The sequence below is a fragment of the Pundamilia nyererei genome, unplaced genomic scaffold, assembly GCF_000239375.1.
Source record: "Pundamilia nyererei isolate P.nyererei 1_Seehausen unplaced genomic scaffold, PunNye1.0 scaffold00165, whole genome shotgun sequence".
In the NCBI taxonomy this organism is placed as follows: Eukaryota; Metazoa; Chordata; class Actinopteri; order Cichliformes; family Cichlidae; genus Pundamilia; species Pundamilia nyererei.
The window spans coordinates 1,104,345-1,125,497 of record NW_005187566.1 but is presented as its reverse complement, the minus strand read 5'-3'; positions in this window follow the sequence as shown (position 1 = coordinate 1,125,497).

Sequence of the window (21,153 nt, the reverse complement as noted above, 5' to 3'; positions counted from 1 at the left end):
TATCAAATGGCTGGTGCTGAAAAATGAAGCCAAGGTGGCAAGTGCCAAAAAACTGCAGTTTCTGAAGTGGCTAGATCGAGGCATTTTCAATGTTCAAGAAAATTACAAATTATTTTAGTTTAGGGGGTTTAAACAATCCCCTTCTTCACTACTGCATGGTGGGTGAATTATACACAGGATTACAATCAGGGGCATGGCCACTTTAGTTTAGCAAGTGAGGCTAACACAAGCAATATAGTTGATCGGCTCACCTTTGTGTCACCTTTGAGTCATGAACTGAACCATGTATCTGATGATATTTTGGACTGTATTTGACTGAATTATCTTACAAACATCATGACTTGATGTATGGTATAGACTGTCCAGTCTGCTTCAGTCTTATTAAAAGAAAGTCTCAGATATTCAAGCTTGCTACAGTAGTGCTAGCTGACTTAGCTCAACACCCTTTTTGTCTTTGGTTTATAAATGCAGTCTGTGTGGCTGTGTCAAATGTCATATTCGGTTTATGCCGGTATGTCATACTGCACAAAGGCATAAGTGCATACATTCACATACACATGCACTCATTTGTGGGAGGCAGACTCCACACTGGCTAGTTCAGGAGATAGAAGAGTCCTCAGTGGGAGTGTGAAGAGTTCATCTCAATTTATTAAAAAGTGGGAAAAAAAAAAAAACAGTGTGAAGAATAAAAGCATGTGTTCCCTGCTGGGACCTGTATCCTCTATTTAATTTGCAAAAAGGGCCGTACATCAAAAGTCAAGGATGTCCTTTTTAAAATATTCACCGTGGCTTGTTAGGAGCTTCATCACTCGCTTCTATGAAAGGCAGATAGAGTTGAGCAGTTGAAGCTTTCTCTCTCTCTTTCCATTGGTCATCTTGTTCCTCTGCCTCCAGGCCTGACAGTCTGTCATTCTATAGGGCATTCCTTCCTTATCTCCCAGGAGGATATCATGCTGACAAGCTCTAGTTGAAGTGAGCATGACAGTGGAAATGGTGAGGAAGATGTTTCCCCATAAAGGAGTTGCTCAGTCCACAGTGTGGAGGAAAAAACTGCTGCTGTGGCATTTCTGTCTGTATGAAGAGACAGTAGAGGCTTGCTGGTGTCCCACACCGCACACAACATGGTGTTTCTCTGCAACAGCCAGCATGTCAAAATATTTAGAACATGCTGGGAGAATGACTGACACTGTTTGATGACCACACGGGCATGAAACAGAATCCAACGAGTTCTGTTTACCAGCTTATTTGTATTGTGTGAGCAGTTGTAAGAAAGTGTGTTGTGTGTATTTCTGCACCAGGTGCTCCTCTGTGTGGGTGTGCATTCTTTAGCCCTCACATATGCTCAGAGTAAAATGCAATAAATCAAATGAAATTAAAAAAAGTATGTCTGCTGTGTTCCTAGCAAAAGCAATTTCTAGCATGTATCATGATACGCAGATTTATCATGCACCATGTAGGCTGAACAGTACTGACAAATGGATAAATATCAGGTGAGGAGTAAAGTCACACTGAAGTCATTACTAATGAACGCATTTTTAGAAAAACAGATACGTCTATGATTAATATTATTGTTGTCTAAATGGCTATTTGGTCATTAATCACACTGATTAAACAGCTGCAATTAAAAAGAGAGACGTATTCTTTTCAGCAGTGCTGCTTATTGCTGGGAATACTAACTGTGAACTAATCACCAAACATTTCGCATCTTTTTCGGTCTTAAACGGATTGTTTTTGAATGTCATCGTAGCATTTCATTACTTGTGTTTTTGCTTTTTTTCAACCAGCATTAGCTGCGGTGTTTGCTAAAGTAGGCCAGAGTGAGTCCTTTAAGTCAAGTCACTGCAAGTCTATAATAAGCACACATGGTTTTCAGACATTTCACATGATACCTTCAGGGACATATCGTTATTTACATCACAGCCTGTATGTAAAAGATGGACCAGCATTGACCATATTTGGATGACAGGGAATGATCAGAGCACAGCAGCTTGACATAGACTGCAGTACGCAGACGCAGGTAGTTGTGTCACCTGTTAGCAACATACAGTCTATTAAAACGGTACTACATGAAAACAAAAACACTTTTTTTGTGGGTGGAAGCATCAAATTATTGCCAGATTATTGCATCAGAAAGGCAAAAGGCAGACTGCTTCTGGCTGGAGCTAGAGATATCTGCATCAGCATCTACTTGTCAATCAAGAAGAGGATGCTTTTTACTTTTTCTCTCTCTTTTTTTTTTTTAAACAGACACACTCCCTATCTCCTAGCTTCCTCTTCCAGGTTTTTTATCGTAGAAGTCAAGTGGCCAGTTGAGGAACTGCACTGTTTTTGGCACCCCGAGGTTCGCCTTAGTTTTTGGTGTGCCAAAGGTAACTATGTGGTTAGAGACGTGTGGTTTGTGGAGATTTTACACACACTGAACATGTGATATAAAACAAGAACATGGATAAAGAAAGTATCATTTGTGGTGGCACGACATTCATTGTGTTTGTTTTACACTGACTTCTAATAAATGCCTTTTGCTTTTTCTAACCAGGAAGCATTTCATTTTATTACTAGATTTTTTTCTCTGTTTAGTTGAAACCACGTGCTAAACTTAATATGTGCTTTAATAGGCCTCCCTGAATTTCTTCATGTGCTGTTAAGAGCTGCGTTCACCTAAGGCCTACTTTATTGCACCTCAGGGTACACACCTTAAGCAGTGAGAGGAGTGCCAGTCTAAATGAGGTAATATAGTATTGATTTACGCTCCCTTTTCATATTTTTAAATCTCTTTTTCCTCTCTCAAATGCCTGCTTGGCCTCAGGCATTTAAATTCCTGAGCAGCTAGTAACAGCCACTGATGCTACAGGAGGAATGTATCATTGCTAATGACCTAACTAATTAGCCACCTGGTAAACATTATCTGGTCATTTTTCACCTACAGCAAACCTAAAGATATTAGCTTAGCCTGCTCCTGGCCTGATATGTGAAGCTGTTTGTAGGGCTTTGAATAGAAATTAGGTTTTACTTTGCAACAAAACTTTCTCTTTACCTAGACTAACTGTTCCAAATAAAGGTTTAACATGCACAGAATGTCTGCTTACTGTCACTGTGTGTGTGTGTTGTGTGTGTGTGTGTGTGTGTGTGTTTGGTGAACAAGACTTTAATTTATGCCTATAATATCAGAAAATAATTAAATAATTGACCTTCACTGTGAAATGGGAAGTAGAAGGAACAGCCATTTATCAAATTCAAGTTAAGGACATTCTTCCTACATTTGTGTGTGTGTGTGTGTGTGTGTGTGTGTGAGAGAGAGAGTTTGCAGCTTGATTTTATCTATTAAAATCAATTAAAGACAAAGTAAAATCCCAATCTAAGTACTATTTTTTTCACAATTTCTGTTGAGAAGACTTGCTGCTTTTGATGGAATTAACTGTTTAAGAACTGTACGAGATTTTAAAATCTAAAGCCTTTTTTAAAAAAAGCTTTCACAGTTTGAATGAAGTGCAAGTATTAGTGAGCCTCATGTTTTATAATATGGAGTGACTTTAATTATACTATCTTTGTTTGTAAAAGGATGTCAAGGGTCATGCAGCATGGCACTAAACCAGAGCGTTCTCAATAGAGCTTTATTCATGCTTTCATCATTTCCATGTTTGCAGATAATGTTTCTGCTGGTTTTGATTCTCCCACAGCAGAGCTCGCCAACAAAACTGTTCAGCAGCCAGCTCTCATGTTTCTCAGATTTCAGAGTCAGCGCGTGAATGTAGCTGAGGTCAGGAGTATGTTTTTCAAATGAATCTCCATTAGAAAAATCCATTACTTAAAGGTCAATTCAATAAGAATTTTTCAAAAAAGTTTTCAGTGTAATGATTTATTCAGATCAAGTAAGTGAATGTGATCAAAATGGGACTAACAGGAAATACAAAATACTTTCAGGTATCTCAAACACAGAGGAAGTATATATGTTCATGAACTTAGTCATCCAAGTATGAATATGCAGACTCTGCAAACTTGAGCTTGAGCTTTGGCGGGTAAACTGTACACGGAAACAAAGGAATGAACACAGAAGCCTTTTAATCAAATGAGGGCTTCTAATACAATCTCAAAACCTTTGGTTATATAGACGATAATTTAGCTTTTTATTTGTTTTTAAAAATGCATCAGTATCCATAAATAGTAAACAGATTTCAAAATATCATTAGGGTCAGACAGCAGCAAGAGGATTTGTAGACTGTGTGATTGTGATTGAAAAATGGTGGACCCTTTCTCATTTGCAGCACATTCCAAATAGTAAATTTTGGCAAAATGTACTTTATTATTGTGATTTCCTTCATAATTGCATTTCTATAATTACTACTTTTTGCTGCAGTAGACAATTATTGCTACAATACTCTTTCTGTTCTGGTTGCACAGTGGTGGATAGAATTACAGGAAAGTATATACATGTCATCTATTTATATTTATATTATTATAATGATACATTTCATCTTTAGTCACACTTACATGCAGAAATGTGTGAAGTGGTTTTATGTTAGAAAAACTGGCAGGTGTAGCAGACCTTTTTTTTTTAATCCCCCCTGGAGTAATGTAGCAGTATTGCAGTTACATAGTAATTATTTTTTAATCAGTAAGGTCTGTCAGAGCTTTGGGTAGTGCCACTGATTCTCTGCCTGCATCCCCATGGCATGGAAAGGCTACAATCAGAAGCAGATTGAAAATCTATTTCTACATCCAAAGGGGATCGGCTGGCTCAGAGAAGCGCTGAAAACCAAAGAGTCTGCAATCTGTCTGCATCTGAGGCTTTTCCAGTGGGAACCCCAGTCGTAGCTGTAAAACCCAGAAAACAGGTCATCAAATGTGAAGATTTCAAAAAGACTGTTTGAGCCTTGGATGAATTCTAAATTCAAGGTTTCTCAAAGGGCCTTTTTGTAACTAGTTTATGGGTACACATACCAAAAAGTAAAACTTGCACAAATAATTAAGAAATAAATTGTTTCAGTACAATATACTTTTGCTGTTTCAAAATGAGCATGTGCCACTATATGGAAATTCAGTTTGTATTCTGCTTTTTGATGTTAGCATCTGAAGGGTCTCCTGTTTACCTATGGTATAACTAACTACTAACTTAGTAGGCAGGAATTCTCATTTACAAGATGTTAATTAGTCCTCAGTGCTCAAAGACAACTATTAGCAGGCTTCATTTTTGGCTTAATCTGAATTCTTTGTGTGAGAATTCTTTGTGTGCTCTATATGTGACTAAACCTGTTGTTTAGCACAAGTCAGTCCTCATTTCCTCATGTTTGTCTGTGAAAATAGAAAATAGGTGCAGTGATTTATTGAAGCATGCAAACATGAATGGAAATACAGTATATGCATATACAATCCTAATTCAGTATTTGATATGACCGTCTTTATTCTTCAATATTGCCTAAACTCTCTAAGGCAACCTTTCTTGTGATTTCATCGACTCTTCAGAAATCAATTCTCCGGGCTTCTTGAAGGCCATTCAACGTGTTTGAATGCGGCCTGCCTTTTATTCCATTCTGTGTCAAGATGTTCCCACATTGCTTCAATAAAGTTCAAGTTTGGAATCTGGGGAGGCCAGTCCATGACTGACACTATTACACTGTGCATTTTTTCTGTCCAGGCATGCTTTTGTGCTTGGGATCGCTGTCAAAAATGAAGCTGTTGGCAATCCTTTGCAGATAGTATTTCATGGGGCCCTTAAACGTATTTTTTTCCCAAACATTTTTTTTCCCCCAAGGACACACTGCACAACAACATCTGTAAAAGGACAGGGCAGAAAATGAGTGCAACAGCAACCAATACCTAGAGACAAATCTTTAAAACAAGACGGTTTAGCTGCCTGGAAGCAAATTATAAACAGATTTTTACCACCACGGAACCTTGGATAGTATAAAGATGGATGCAACGTCTGTGCCTGAAAACTGACGTCCCTTACCTGTGGTTGCAAAAAGATTTTAGGTCTTGCAGAAGCCTATGGGAAAAAAGCTGACCTGCCTCAATACTTTCCTCTTGATGTTATGGTCTGAGTCACTCATTTTAGTTCATATTGAATAAAAAAAAAACAGTTTGCAAATCTTGGTCATATTATGTTTCAAAATAAATGTTCAGAATGTGTTAAAACCAGTGAGGGGTTTGCAACATTCACAAAAGTACAGCATTAAAGAAAATAAAATGAGCGTCTTTTACAAAACTATACTATTGCAGCACAAAGGTCAAAACTAATTTAATGGCTCACTGATTCAAAGATTAATTTTAACTAGCTGTTATAACAGAGCTTTCCAGGTGGAATGAGTACATTTTAAATCCTACTTATAATAGGTTTGAGAAACTCTGCATTTTTCTATACTTGTGTGTAACTTTGTGTGTTCACAAATTGAAATTGGCATGTTATTTAACTCTGATTCACCCCTTTGAGCATTTAAATCCCCCCCTCTATGGAACAGAGAGAAACAATGGAAGCTGCCAGCTGTTTTCCTTTAAGCAGTTTATGTTTTCTATATAAATCTGTTGCAGTATGGCACAAAAATGCAGTCATACTACTGATGGTCCTTTCAGGTTTGTTCAGGAAACCGGCACTCCAGGCTGTCACTGACAACCAGCTAATAGAAAAATCTTGTATTAAATTGAAGTACATAGTACTTAGTATATATCAACTGTATACACAGACCTTGGATATAATTTGTGGCTTATGAAGGATAATACAAAAACCAAAGTGTAGTGTAAACAAGAAACTTATTGAAAGGAATGTTAAAAGGGGAAAACGTTTGGATGATTATGTCACATAGATACAAAGTAAAATGCTACATTTAATAATTTTCCCAAAATAAATGGCTTTTGTTGAATACGACAAAATAAGAGCAGCACAATGTTGCGATTATTGCTATATATAAAATCACTGAAACCACTTTTGAGTGCCATCTCTTTCATTGCACGTATTTCACATTGGTGACTTGCAATGAAAATAATTCAAAAACATGTCTTGCTTCTGTTTGATTCTGTTTCCATTATATTCAGTCTTCAGGCTTCATTTCAAAATATGATCAGTGGTGTGAAGGGCTGCAGTGAACCCTGAATCCCCAAAATAAATCGCATGCTGAGGGGAAGTGAAATGAGCAGCTTGTCATTGTTCAATCAGCTCCTCTAACTTTGACTCTTGCAGAAAAACACAGAAAGGCAATTTAATCATTCAAGTCTGCCTGCACGCTGCATACTTTTACTTTCAGAACGTCTTCAGATTTGAACATAGAAGCAGATACATGTTTGTGCTGCAACACTGTAGCATGAGGTAGATTATACCTCATGAGACCACACTATGCAAAAGCTGATCCCTGTAGGTTTGCTTAAGCCCATAAAAAACATGCACCTCTGCTCTGTTTCAGTTTCCATTTCTTTCCTCTCACTTCCACTTGTGTTGGGATGTCAACAGTTTTCCCTCACATCAATCAATGCACAGACTGCAATAACTACTAACCTGTTCCAGAGTACTTCCTTTCCAATCTGTCACAATGAAATCCAAGACAGAAAAAAACAATAATCATGAATATCCTGTTGCGATAACTTTTTAAAAAATTCTTTTACGTCACAAGCAATAAATCTATTGGGAAATTATGCACTAGCACTATCAAAAGTATCAAAGGAATAGCAAATACGTTCTTTCTTTTTTTAACAATGCAATGGCAGAAAATTCAGCCTGCAGTAAATAAATAAGAACCAAAGAATTTCATGGTCACATTTCAGAGAAAGGAAAACATTTGCACATAACAGAGTAAACTCTTAATACCTGTAGTTATGCCAGGGTTGGGAGGGAGGTAGTTATTTCTCACACCAAACTTTGCTATGAGTCACACAATGCTGCCAATCTGAACATTTGGAGGTAATAAGTTAGCAGCAGTTAAAAGTGTTTCATTAAATGTGACAAATGACTAGAATAAGATTAACTGAGACAAACAAGAGGGCGTGTCAGTTTTTGGCTCCTGCTGTCACTTCAAGTAAATGTAGTGGATAGAGTCACAGTCCTGATTATGTTATACGTTTCAGTTAGAATATGAAAAGGATGTAGATGAGCTCATGAAAGCACTTGGAAAAAAAAACATGAAATAATAAAAAGATGCATTTTTGTTCTTTTCAGCCAGAATAAAACCATCAACTAAGATCAGGTAAAATCAACTTCAAAAGCAGTAGAATTTTCATAGGAATATGTTTGTAAAATCTTTTCAAAATTAAAGCACTGATGATATAATATAATCTGTTTAAGTATCCGCTATGTAGTTAGTGAGCTTTTCTTGTCAACATCTGTTCTAAAGCCACTAAAGTTCATGAGCTGAGATACAAGTCGTTGTTGATGATAAGTAACTTCAACCCTGAATTAACAAAATAGGTCATATACAAAATATACATTTATATAAAATGTAAAAATTCTCAGCAATCAGAGAACAAAAAATATTAAGGAATATTGTAAGTACCAAAAAGCCTTTAATTTTTCTCTAAAGCCAATAACCAGCTGTTCGAATTACTACTTAACACTGATGAAGACTTGCCTTTTATAAAATCTCCATGCCTTTTGAAATAAAAAATGAAATGCTTCCAATAGTTTCCTTTGGTGAAACGTCTTATTCTAGCCTTGCCATTTCACTGAGAGTTCACACCAAGTGTCTGATGCAGGGGGACACATGTTGCAGGATAATTGGTTGCATAGAGGAAAACTCATTTTGGTACAAAGATTGAAGTCTAAGATTGAATTCATTATCATTGATGGCCTTAACTGAGCCTAACTAACTCTAAGCCATCAAAAGTAATCAAGCTTTTGTTTTTATTAAATGTCAAGATTAGTACCTCTGATAAAGTTTTGAAGGTTTGAAGCTGGAGGCTGTTTAAACTAAACTGTTGTGTTACGTGTCATACTGCTATGCTATCTTAAATTGTGACCGTTAGGCTTGGGAAATCTTTGCCCTCCAGTTTATGAACCGTGAGCTCAATTGACTCATTAAAAAAGCTAAAGATTCATCTGCTACAACTGACATTTATGTGGCATTTTATTGTGTGTCTTTTTGTTGGTTTGATTTGAATCAACATAAAACACACTTGTATTATGTAAGATGTCAAACTTGTCACTCCCATCTGTACAGAGAAAAACCACTGGACTCTCCAAATGGAAATGGAATACGCTGCTTCTTCTGCTAAAAGAAAATGGATTGGGTGAATGTTTAAAAAGTGCTATTGACAGACAGATTATTGGAAACAGTACAATAAATAAACGTAAAATAATTAATTGGAATAGACAAAAACTAGCATGATGATAGGAGGTAAATAAAAGTGGATGGCCCCTAATATGAATTTTTATAGCTTAATTATTTGAGATTTTTAACATTTTTAAAACAATGTGTTGTGCATCTAACTAAAAACGTATACATACATATTACAGAGAGATCAGGTACTCACAGCTTTGCTCTACTCGATGTACTGATTGAGTCTGAGTTGATCCACCCCCACTCCAATACCTAAAAAATACCTAAATGTTTTAAACCAGCGGTCCCCAACCCCCAGGCCTCGGACCGGTACCAGTCCGTGAGTCGTTTGATACCGGGCCGTGAGGGTTGAGGCTCAGGTGTGAAATGTATGGTTTTCAGGGTTTTTATTGGTTTTCAGTGTTATTTTGTTATCGTTTCTATTGTTAACTCGGTTTTCCTTGGTCTTTTCACGTGTGTTATGAATAAATTTTCTTTTTTCGGTACCGGTACTAGTTTTATTTTGTTGTATTTAAAGGCCGGTCCGTGAAAATAATGTCGGGCATAAACCAGTCCGTGGCGCAAAAAAGGTTGGGGACCGCTGTTTTAAACTCTGTGAGGACACTAATGAAATTGTCAGTCTTCCTGGCATCTATTGATTGCTCACTGGTTACTTTCCATGTCACAATGTCATAGAGTTAAGTACAATTTACCTCTGGCCGAGCAGGAGCCCCAAACGGATTGAGCCTACTTGCTGTTTCATCTGCCAGATTGCCAGTTCCTGCATGCGGCGGCTCCCTGGCTGGGCTCATATTGAAAATGAATGATTACCAAGCGGCTGCGGCGTCCTCTCTAAAAAGCTCTTGATCTGGGATCTACTGGGTGCAAATCTGTTTTGTCTGCTGGGTGGGTGCTGCTCCAAGGGGGCTTGCCCATCAACCACCACCCTGCTAGTTTGTCAAACTCCTCTCCAACAGGATAAATGGCAGCTCCAAAGTGCAACAAGCAAAAACCACAACTTCCCTGTGACCATGGCAACTGAGTTAGAGAGCACACAGCAGGGTTTGCTGTCAGAATATGGACTGTAAAAGGACAGGCTGAGAGAGAACAGCACTGAGAGGGAAAAGTGGCAGAATAATGCTGCTGAGGACTTCTTTCATTTCACAGCTAGAGTGTGTGGGGGCTGGCAAGCTCTCACTCTCACATACACACACATTCTTGCTCACAAAAACACACTACCCCTGACCTGAATTTCACCCCGAACTGAAATATTCCCTGGTGCAGAATTATTCCTTCTGTGACAAATCCATATGTGGCCACTGTTATGACACATATCAGTGGTTTGAAAAGTTACGAAGCAACTTTTTCCTTATCTGCAAACTCATATCTTACTGCTACTTCCTTTCCCTGCGCTTGTTTTGTAAATTCCTGTCACATCTTTGGCTTTCTCATTCCAATCAACAAACATTCCAGCTCATTGTTGGCACACCTTGAAGGTCAAAGGAGGAGTAGAGTAAAAGTTCAAAACGATCAACACGGTCGAACGTTTGTGAAAACGGCTTTATCTAAGAAGCCTTTTGATGTCTGGCAGTGCATTCAGAATGTGACTATATTCTTGACACACATTTTTGGAGCGCGTCGCCCTGGGACCAGTACTATGAAATTGACATTAATGAGAACTGAGCTATTGGGTGAAGATGGTGCTTCTCAACTTTCCCTGACTCCTTCAAGAATGAAGCTCTAGACAGGCTGTTTTTCCTATGGAACTTTTTAGAGCTCAATGCTATTGCACTGATGCAACTTCTTATGTAATGTGGAAATACTTTTACTTTTGAAAACAGGGATTTTATTGTCCCTAGAGGTGGATATCTGAGTAGGTAAGTGAGCTTTTGCCAGATCATTTAGTTTGGACCAATAAGCATTTTATGAGGGATTTAAATGGACTGGTACTTATATTGCACTTTCCTGCTCTATTTTGAGAACTCAAAGAACTATCTCACCATAAGCCTCATTCAGACACATTTTTACTTTTGTGTGTGACTAATTGCTTGTCACCTAAACTCAGACTTCAGTGTAACAAATGTATCTGGGGGCAACTCTGGGTTCAGTATCTTTGACACACAAACTATAGGTAGATGATGCGTTCTAGCTTCTGAGCCACAGCCATCTCATTACTGATATAAGAACTGATCTAGTATGATGTCATTGTTGTGTTACTAAATTACACTGTATTTATGCTGCAGTGTTGCAGAAAAGTCTCTACAGTGTTTGGTGGCCAAATACAATGTCATTATTATGTAATGTTTTTTAGCATTGAGATATCTGTCTTCCTTCTCTCTCTCCAACCGGCTGCAGCAGATGGCCGCCCCTCCTGGAGCCTGGTTCTGCCAGAGGTTTCTTCCTGTTAAAAGGGAGTTTTTCTTTCTCACTGTTGCTAAAGTGCTTGCTCATAGGGGGTGATTTGATTGTTGGGTTTTTCTCTGTATGTATTATTTTACGGTCTACCTTACAATATAAAGGACCTTGAGGCAGGTTATGATTTTGGCACTATAAAAATAAAATTGAAATGAATTGACTTTAACAGACTTGAACAGGCAAATGCAGAGGAAGACAAAAACCAAGAAAGCCTGCAGCCCATGAGCACTCGGGCTCGTATCCTCTGTTTCTACCTGTTCATGTTTCTAAATGTAAACACTAAAAGAAGACTCATATGTGTGTCCTCATTGGGATAGGGATTTGTGTGGGAGTGTAGCCTATAGTGTAGATCATATTGTTAAATGGTAATTATGAGAAAATCTGTTTAGCTTTAGGTTATTTTACAGAGTAACGAGAATGTAACAAGTAGTGTGGCAAACTGCTTTTGGTGAATGATTATGGAAAATATACTGCATTACTTTTAAGAAAAGTAAGTAATGTGTAATGCATTACTTTTCTTGAGTAACGACCCCACCACTGTTCATACAGAGTTCTCCTAAATATTTTATAAAAGGGTCCTTTACTAAAGCGCTACCATTGTATAACAAACCAGCTGTGTGTTAGTTTTACTATAGGCCAGTTTACACTTGACTTTGGTGTAAGCAACCCACGTGAGTTTTTCTTTATCTAGCATTACTGAAAATAAAAAGTGAAATAAACATTTGCCGTGATCTTTTTTTCTGATCCTTGTTTATTGTTGTACAATCTGCTTTTATGGTTCTCTTCCACATTTCCCCTCGTCTGTCTGAGTTTGTTTTTTGTTTTTTCTAAGATCAGTTCCTCAGTGGCTTTCTGTGATTTTAGTTCCTCCTTTGTTTCTTTTTCCCACTCTTGTTAGTGGCTGATGAGTCCACCTGTTCCTTATTAGGCTCCTCTCCCTGGTGTGTATTTGTCCTTGTCTGTTTCCTCTGTTTTGGTCAGGTCCTTGTCCCATCTTCCTTTTGTTCTTGTGGTTTATCTCTGTGGGCTTCCCCTATTTTGTTAGTTTGTTCACTTTTCTTTTTGTTTTGTTTTTTAAACCTGCCTCAACTATACACCTTTGTTTTTATCAAGGCTGCTCACTGAAGACACTTTTTTTCATCTGCCTTCAGTTTCATGCTATCAGCAGTACAATCCACATCTGAAATTTGCACAAAATGACCATAATTTTATTTATTTATTTTTTTTAAAGGTTATTGACAGTGTTGTCAGAAGACTGAGCTCTAACCTGTAGACTCACCATCGGGCCCACAGATTGACTGCTCAACAAGCATTTGCAGGACAATCAATCAGCTGATTCAAGCTCCAAAGCTGGCTTATTTCCTCTATGACCTTCTAGTAAAAATAAATAAATCAATACACAAAATTGATGTGATGTGCATGTAACAGTGCATTTCAGGTCATTTTATAGAATAACATGAAGGTAATCTAACAAGCAGTGTAATGAACAGTGGTTTCTGATGAATAATTAAGTAACGTGCTGCATTACTTTTAAGAAAAGTAACATGCTATTATCAATTATTAGTAATATTCAAGGTACTTTATTTGCCATGTGTGCATAAACCAGCAGTCAATGCACACTGAAAGTCTTGTGCAGAGTAAGCATGTTAGAAAAAGACAAAAATAAACAAGACAATAAAAAATACAATACTAATATAAATTATACCCCCTTTACAAGAGGGGTAGTGGTATGTACATAGGAGTCTGATTATATTGCAGATATTGCACAGTTAGCATATGCATATTTCTGAGGTAGTGTGGAAATATGCGTGTTAATTTCCTGTTAGTCCTGAATATTAGGTACACTCATTTCAAGTGCTGGAGGAGTTTTTTTTTTTAACCCATTCCTTTAGGAAAAGAAGCAATAAAACACTATGAAAACACTTCAGTACTCATAAAACTGTGTTATTGGAAAATTTTGCCGAAAGAATCAAAAGTGAAAAGAATCTTTCTGAAGACAAGTGTTCACTATCAGTGTTTAATATGCTGCATATTTTTAAGATTGATTTTAAATACTGTCCTGTAAAGATCTCTAAAAGAAATATCTGTTGTTAATAAGCTTAGATTCGCAGGACTGCATGTTGATTTTTCACAAGAATGTTAAAATATTAATAGCAAAAAATTCAGCTGAATTAAAAGGCCTGATCAATGTGTGACATGATAAAGTGTCAATATCTACAGCGAGAATCCAAATATAAAATAAACTTGCCTGCGTTTTGGACATGATCAGAGCTGCTGTCCTCTCTCCAACATGGTCACAGCTTGTTTGCTAAAGCAGGTATTAACAATTTTCACGCTTCATCTCTTCTAAATCACACATGTTGGCCAAGGTGGTTAGCAAGAGCAAACTACATGACTGAAGCTCATTTACTTGCTAATGCTAGCTTTGTTTCGTTCATGGCAGCTAGTAACTGATCTCAGAACAGCGCCTCAGAAGTTAATTCACAAAAGCTGCTGGGCTCTCAGCTTGCTCAGTTCTAGTCATTGTTAACAGGAAATACCGTCAGAAACAGACACCACACTTTCCTAAGACTTTCAAATCATCAGAATCAGAATATTTTAACGATTCCTAAGGAAATTATGTAATTATGTAAATAAGCGCAACTTTAAGCAACAATTGGGGCCATAAGATGGCAGTAATGTAAAGGGTGTATGCACATATTAACTAAGAGCCAAGAAGCTTTATGACAACAGTGCCTGAGATGAAAGGAGAGAGATTGCTTTACTTTGGTATGTTTTTATTTATGTCTGTTTTTAGATTTGTCCTGGTGGAACACCTCTCATATATACTCGTCTATATTGCTCCGCAAGGACAGTTTTGGCAGTGAGGCATGTGTTGTGTATTGGAAGCTAAGCTTTGTGTCAGGAAGACTGATTTCGCCTCGCTGTGTAATAGCCAACTGTCTCACGTATTTCAAGTGGTGAAAAGCAACATTTAATCAACTACAGCACTTAAGTGCAATAGCACTTGAGGATTTCCATTTTATCCCCAGTTAATAATGTTAGCGTATTTACCTGGGAAACGTTATAATTTCTAATCTACTTACCTAATAGTTTTTGTTGATAGTTTACAGAGTCTCATTTCAGATTTTCAGGAAAGACCAGTCTCACTAATGCTTAAGGTTAACTTCTCCATATCTTAGATATTCCTGCAAATGACACCCAACGTGTTTGGATACTAAAACCAGGATGTTGGAGATTTGGTTAAGAAGAGCCATGTTTGAACCCCAGAGATATGCATTGGCCTTAACTAATTAAGTTTTAACACAATATTTAGATATAAATATATAGAGTATATATTTAGGGTGGTGAAGAGAAAACTGAGTGTAAAAGCGAAGCTCTCGATTTACCGGTCAATCTACATCCCTACCGTCACCTATGGTCACGAGCTGTGGGTAGTGACAGAAATGGGCGTCCTCCGAAGGGTGCCTGGCCTCTCCCTTAGAGATAAGGTGAGGAGTTTAGCCATTCGGGAGGGGCTCAGAGCAGAGCTGCTGCTCCTCCACATCGAAAGGAGCCAGTTGAGGGGGTTCGGGCATCTGACAAGGATGCCTCCTGGGCGCCTGCTGGGTGAGGTGTTCTGGGCATGTCCCACCGAGAGGAGGCCCGGAACACCTCACCCAGACCCAGGACATGCTGGAGTTTATATCTCTCCTTGGTGTTCCCTCGGACAACCTAGAGGAGGATGGATGGATACTTAGGATATAGGGTATATTTAAACAGAGTCTAAATATTTTTCCAACTTAATTGAACAACATGTAAAAAAACAAAGTAAAAAATCAAAGTAAAAAAAAAAAAAATAGCAATCCAAGTCAACTTTTACTGTTTGTACTTTCTCACTGGACAAATCTATAACACTATGCTGCAAACTGAGAAGTAATGATAAAGTTGTATTAAAATGTAAGAATGCATTGATATACTACTACTGAGGAAGCTTTGGCAAAAAATCTGTGATAATCAGTCATAATTCCTACACTCCCTGTTTCGACATCACCACCAAAGACTTTCAGACTGCTTGTCCAGAGTCTTAGAGCCAATTGCTCTGTGGTGTCTGTCCTTTAAATACCATTCCAATTCCTCCAGTCTGACATGTCAGATCCGTCTCCTCCCCTAGCCACAAGCATGTCCCGATCTTAAAAAGAGAGCTTCCATGTTCTATTGCTTCTCTATCTCTGTCCACGTTGTATCTCTGTGCTTATTAGTATGCATAGCTGCAGAATAATCTCCAAGCTGATGAAGCGCTACCTGCTGTGACACCATGCAGGTAGTATTCCTGTCAATTTTACATCCCTGCAAGTCACACACCCACCCACACTGCACTATCTTTGGTTTTATTTTTTCCACTAATCTCTCTCAGCATTATGCAAGGCCTGTCGCTCACTTACCCGTGACTATCCCAAGGAGTTTTACTTTAACGAGATAATCATACCAGCGATCAGATTGACATTTCAGACACTCTCTCCACTCATTGCATCAATAGAGAACCCTACTTCTATCACTAGATCCATATTAGACTTGGCAGATTATCATTTAGAGCAATTCACAGCTCATTCTGAAGTACTCACAGACAATTTTTGCATTCAAGGTTGCAGCCTTTCTCTGAGTAAGATTAACACACATATAATTTGAATTCAATTAATTTCTCCTCTTTTAATCCCACTGAGAACTGGAGATACAGAGATTCTCTATTACTCTCTCTTATTGTCAGTTCCTTGGTGGTGATGGCTTAGGAAGCAAATCCAATTATTTGACTTAATATTCACTTTAGCATAGCAGGGATCCTGTCTGGGTGTCCTTGCTTGTGGTCATTGTGAGAAAAGTTGGTGGAAGGAATCAGCTCTATCAGTTTGTTTTTAAAGCAGTGCTGCACTTTTAAAGAAAAGCAACAGCATGAGGGCCATATTGAATCTCTGCGCTATCATCTAGTGCCTAACAATGTGACAGTTTGATTCAGCTTTTGCTTGTCTTTTTATTACTGTTGGGTTTATACAAACAGAAATTTCAAGGCAATGTTTTTAGAGTTGCTTCATTTGAGAACTGCACACCCGTCAAAGCAGAAAGCAATAAAAACAGCTACAGTGGCTATAGAAAAGGCTGCATTTTGTTATAGGATTGACGAACTCTGGATGCCATCAAATGATAATGCTCATAAGGATGGCTTTGTAAAACACATTTTACAATACAGACATATTTTGATGATAGTGGAGAACCCCGTCTAACTACTGACTGCATATAAAGTTGAACCAGAAAATTTCTATTGTGAAGCCTCCATCTAAGGCACCCATATTAGGGCAACCCTAACCCTAAGCCCCTAAGCATAGTGAATCACGTATTAAATGCTTCATGCTGGCAAAACTGATATCATGATCAGTAATATTTGAAACTAAAAATTACTAAGCTACTTTAGTATTGGCCAGTGATGTGATTTTAATAATTTTGCAAGAGTACACCATCACAGATTGGACAAAAAATTAAGATGTAGTTGAAGTACAGACTTTCAGCCTTAATTTAGTGCGTCTCATTAACTTTCGCCTTCATGGTATAAATACAGTTCCCCATTTTTTTATATTATATGGATAGTTTTTTGCAATCATATAATCATGGCTCGTTGTTCTCCTCATGTTATGTTATAGGTTGTGTTATATATCACCCATTTTAATTAACCTTAACCTCTTAGCATCCAATATCCAAGTAAGACACTTAATCTGACATCTAACAGCTTCTAGTTGCTTGTTTAGCAGGTGGCTTAAATGCAAATGAACCCTACCCCTGGGGGCCTGGGCTCATCCTGGTGGATATTAAAATGGAATCAGCCCTGGACTTCACCATTGGTCTATTTCTCAGTGTTGCATTCTATTCCTTTCATTTAATTGGAGCTTACACGGGTGATTTTTAGACATTTAACTAACGATTTAACTTGTGTTTTTTAACAGTATAAAACTGCTGATTTTATTAAAGTAATAAATCTAGAAGTAAGACAGTCTCTCAGGTTAATGCTGAAAGCAACCAAGTAATCTGCCCCAAAAGTACTGAGTTTATCCCGGACTTTACCTCTCCTGTTTAATGCACAGCTCCTCCACAGCTGTGAGTCAGACTACAGAGTGACACTCTATACTTCAGAGCTAGAGGGTAGGAATACAGCATCTTAGTGCACTTATACTCTGGCTCAGCTGTCAACCATGATGGTGGCCACTTGGTTAAAACCTGCTAAGAAGTACTGCACCTGCAGCCAGCAGCTGACCCACAGTGATCTCTGCTGCAGTTCCACAGTGTGGAGGCATGTCAGTGAAAGGACTGTTATCAAACCGCACAGCCACCCACATCCTTATAATGCGAGCAGCATCTCAGGCACATGTGACAGCATATTGACACTAACAGCTACTCACTTCCATTAGCTGATATCAGCCACTCGAGTGGTTGTTTGGCTGCCGAGGTTCAAGCGATCAGATTGTGGTGACACAGCCATTTCCTGAAGCTGATTTGTCGGAGCATGAATCTGTGTGTTATGTGTAGTGCCAAGAGATTACAGACACTCCCAGACTGATGTGGGCAGCCAGCCTTTTAATAACTCACAAGGCCTTTAATTTATTTACACAGATAAAATGTTCGCGCTCCAACATGCAATCGTTCACAGAAATGTATTCAGTGACACTGATGCATTACAAATATTTAGTGTAGCAAGCAGGCAGTTTTAAACCAGCAGTTCATCTACTTTTAAATGACGCAATGCTGTCTTTTAGGTTATTAAACATTTAGTTACTCTATGCGAGCTGCACGGTGGTGCAGTGGTTAGAATTGCTGCCTCACAGCAAGAAGGTCCCAAGTTAGACTCCACCATCGGGCCTGTTCTCCCTGTGTTTGTGTTGGTTCTCTCTAGATGCTCTGGCTTCCTCCCACAGTCCAAAGACATGCAGTTAGTGAGGTTAAGTTAATTAGTGATTCTAAATTGTAAACGTGAGCAGAGTCTGTCTCTCTGTATTAGCCCTACGTCAGCTTGGCCTATGTCAGTGTGTCGTGCCTCTTGCCCTGTGGCTCCTGGGATAAGACCTGAAAAAGATGAGTGGAAGTGAATGGATAGATGGATTTAGTTGGCTTGTATCATCTTAAGAAATTCATTATTAACTTATTGTAAATTCTAGCAAATTATATTATATGAACTGCAAATAAAGGAGATTTAAAGTAATAATAAACAAAGTTTCAGATAACGAGGTCAGTATATGTAGGCTTCAGACTGTTCCAAATGATTCAGTTCTTTCTATTCTGGGCTATGTATCTTGTTAGCAAGATTTGATCACCATACAAAAAACAGTTATTTCCAGCACACGTCTTGATCAGAAGCCACCGCAAACTCCTACTTAAATCTTTAGTCTGCGAGGAGCAATGAATCATAAGAAAGCTGTCTCAACGGAATAGGGAAGGGAGCTAAAACAGCCTGTTTCAGAGAGTGAGGGGATGCACCAAGCCCCAGAATAGCCTAAACAAACATTAGTTTGAACTTCTGAATCAGTCATGAAAAGCTACTCTTAGAATAAAAATATAGATTATTTCATAGAATAGAACCAGTGTAATAAATGTAGCGTCAGAGGCTACATTTTCATGTTTCATGTTCACCATTTGAGTTTAATCCATTATAATTCAAATTTGTAACCAGTTGTAGAGATTTTTTTGGCTAACTTTATGACATCTGTTTTAGTCCACATGTAGTCCAACCTCACATCTGGTAAGGCCCCGCCCCTGAACACATGTCAACTGCCATATTTTACATTGGTGACAGCGCCACCTGGTGGGAAGAGGAAATGTCATGTTTTACACTTTAATATACTGCTCCCCACAGTTTGAGCCCATCCACCTTAACCCTTTAATGCATAGTGGTCACTACAGTGGACAGCTATTCAAAGGCTGTGTTCTTGTATTTGTGTCAGTGTTGATGGTACACTTGCACATAAACCACTACAGTGGACACTGATGTGTCACTCCATACCAAATTCATAAGTCAAAATGTATGTTGTCCACCTAAGTGGACATGTAAAAAAACTCTTTGAAAAGTACATGTTTTAAAAAAATGAAGTTCAAAAATCTTTTTTTCATGCCAAAAGATGAATAAAAATACTGATTGAGGTTGTCATAATTCATGCATCAAAGGTTTAAAAGTGGTGAATACTAGCATCAGTCCCTCATGATGCTTCAATGTGAAAATTGTGAGTTTACACTGAATGGTGCACCCTGGTGGCAAGATGATTCCCCATGAAACAGGAAGTGGCTTTTGAGGCGCTTAGTAAGCTTGGAAACTCATGAACTTTGGCACACACCTCCAATGTGAGGAAGGCTTTCTTGTTATATGGTCATTTTCATGGAATATTCCAACATGGAGCCAAAGCGCCCCCTACAAAATTTCAAAAGACCAGCGCCTGCCCTATGTTTCATCTATGAGAATGAGTAATTTCGGGGACATTTTTCTTCAGTTCTGGTACTGCAATGAACTTCTCCTAGGGATTTCATCAGATCAACATGATCTTTGGTGAGTGGAATCTAAAAAACTTGGTGATGTTAAATTATCTGAAAAACATCATATTTTGTGAATGACGTAGATTAGTCATATGGGTGTGGTGTGAGAACAGATATGAGACAAAGGGCTTTGTTAACGTGACACATAGTTTTGTAAAATAAAGTTTACTAAGTGGGATGTCAGAACAAATGACAAACAGCACAGCTTCTAATAAAAAGACCAATAATGTGTTTATTCATGTCTCGGTATGCTCTAATTTTCCTGTTTCCTATCTGTTGCACTTATCCCTGTTGGTTTGCAGTGAAAACATTCATCTTCTTACATGAGAACACAAGAATTATTTACTACAGACATAACATAATATAAGGAATGCAAACCTGGAATTAAAAGCAATACAAAATAAAAAAGGACTACAAAATGAAAATGCCAAGTGAAATAAAGTGGGATTAAAAACAAATAAATGAAAAATAAATTGAGAAATAAACATGTTCAAAATGGTCCATAAATAGGACTAAAAATATCAAAAGGTTTACAATATAACAAATTGCTTCCACTAGGTTATCTGTGTTCATCCCCGGACCATCATTACAAATCCAGTTCAGGGTAAAATTCAAATAAAAGCAGAAAGCATTGATTTACAGATCTCATATGTCCATATTTTATTCACAGCAGAAGACAGAAGAAATATATGTGTGTACAATAACATATCTGTATACGTTTTTAAATTGAGACATTTTTCATTTTGAATTACACATCAAACTTCTTAGAATTGCTACCCCCAGCCAGCTGCCAGTTTGCAGACACAGAGAGTCCCCTCCTCTTCTGGAGGCATCTACTTTTCACTATGAACACATCCCTTTCACTCAATTCCAGAGTGTCACCAAGAAGCCGTCTGCTGCGCTGCTGTGCTGACCAGCTAGCAGGTGTGTTCACTTACATCTTCAACGAGTCCCTGGC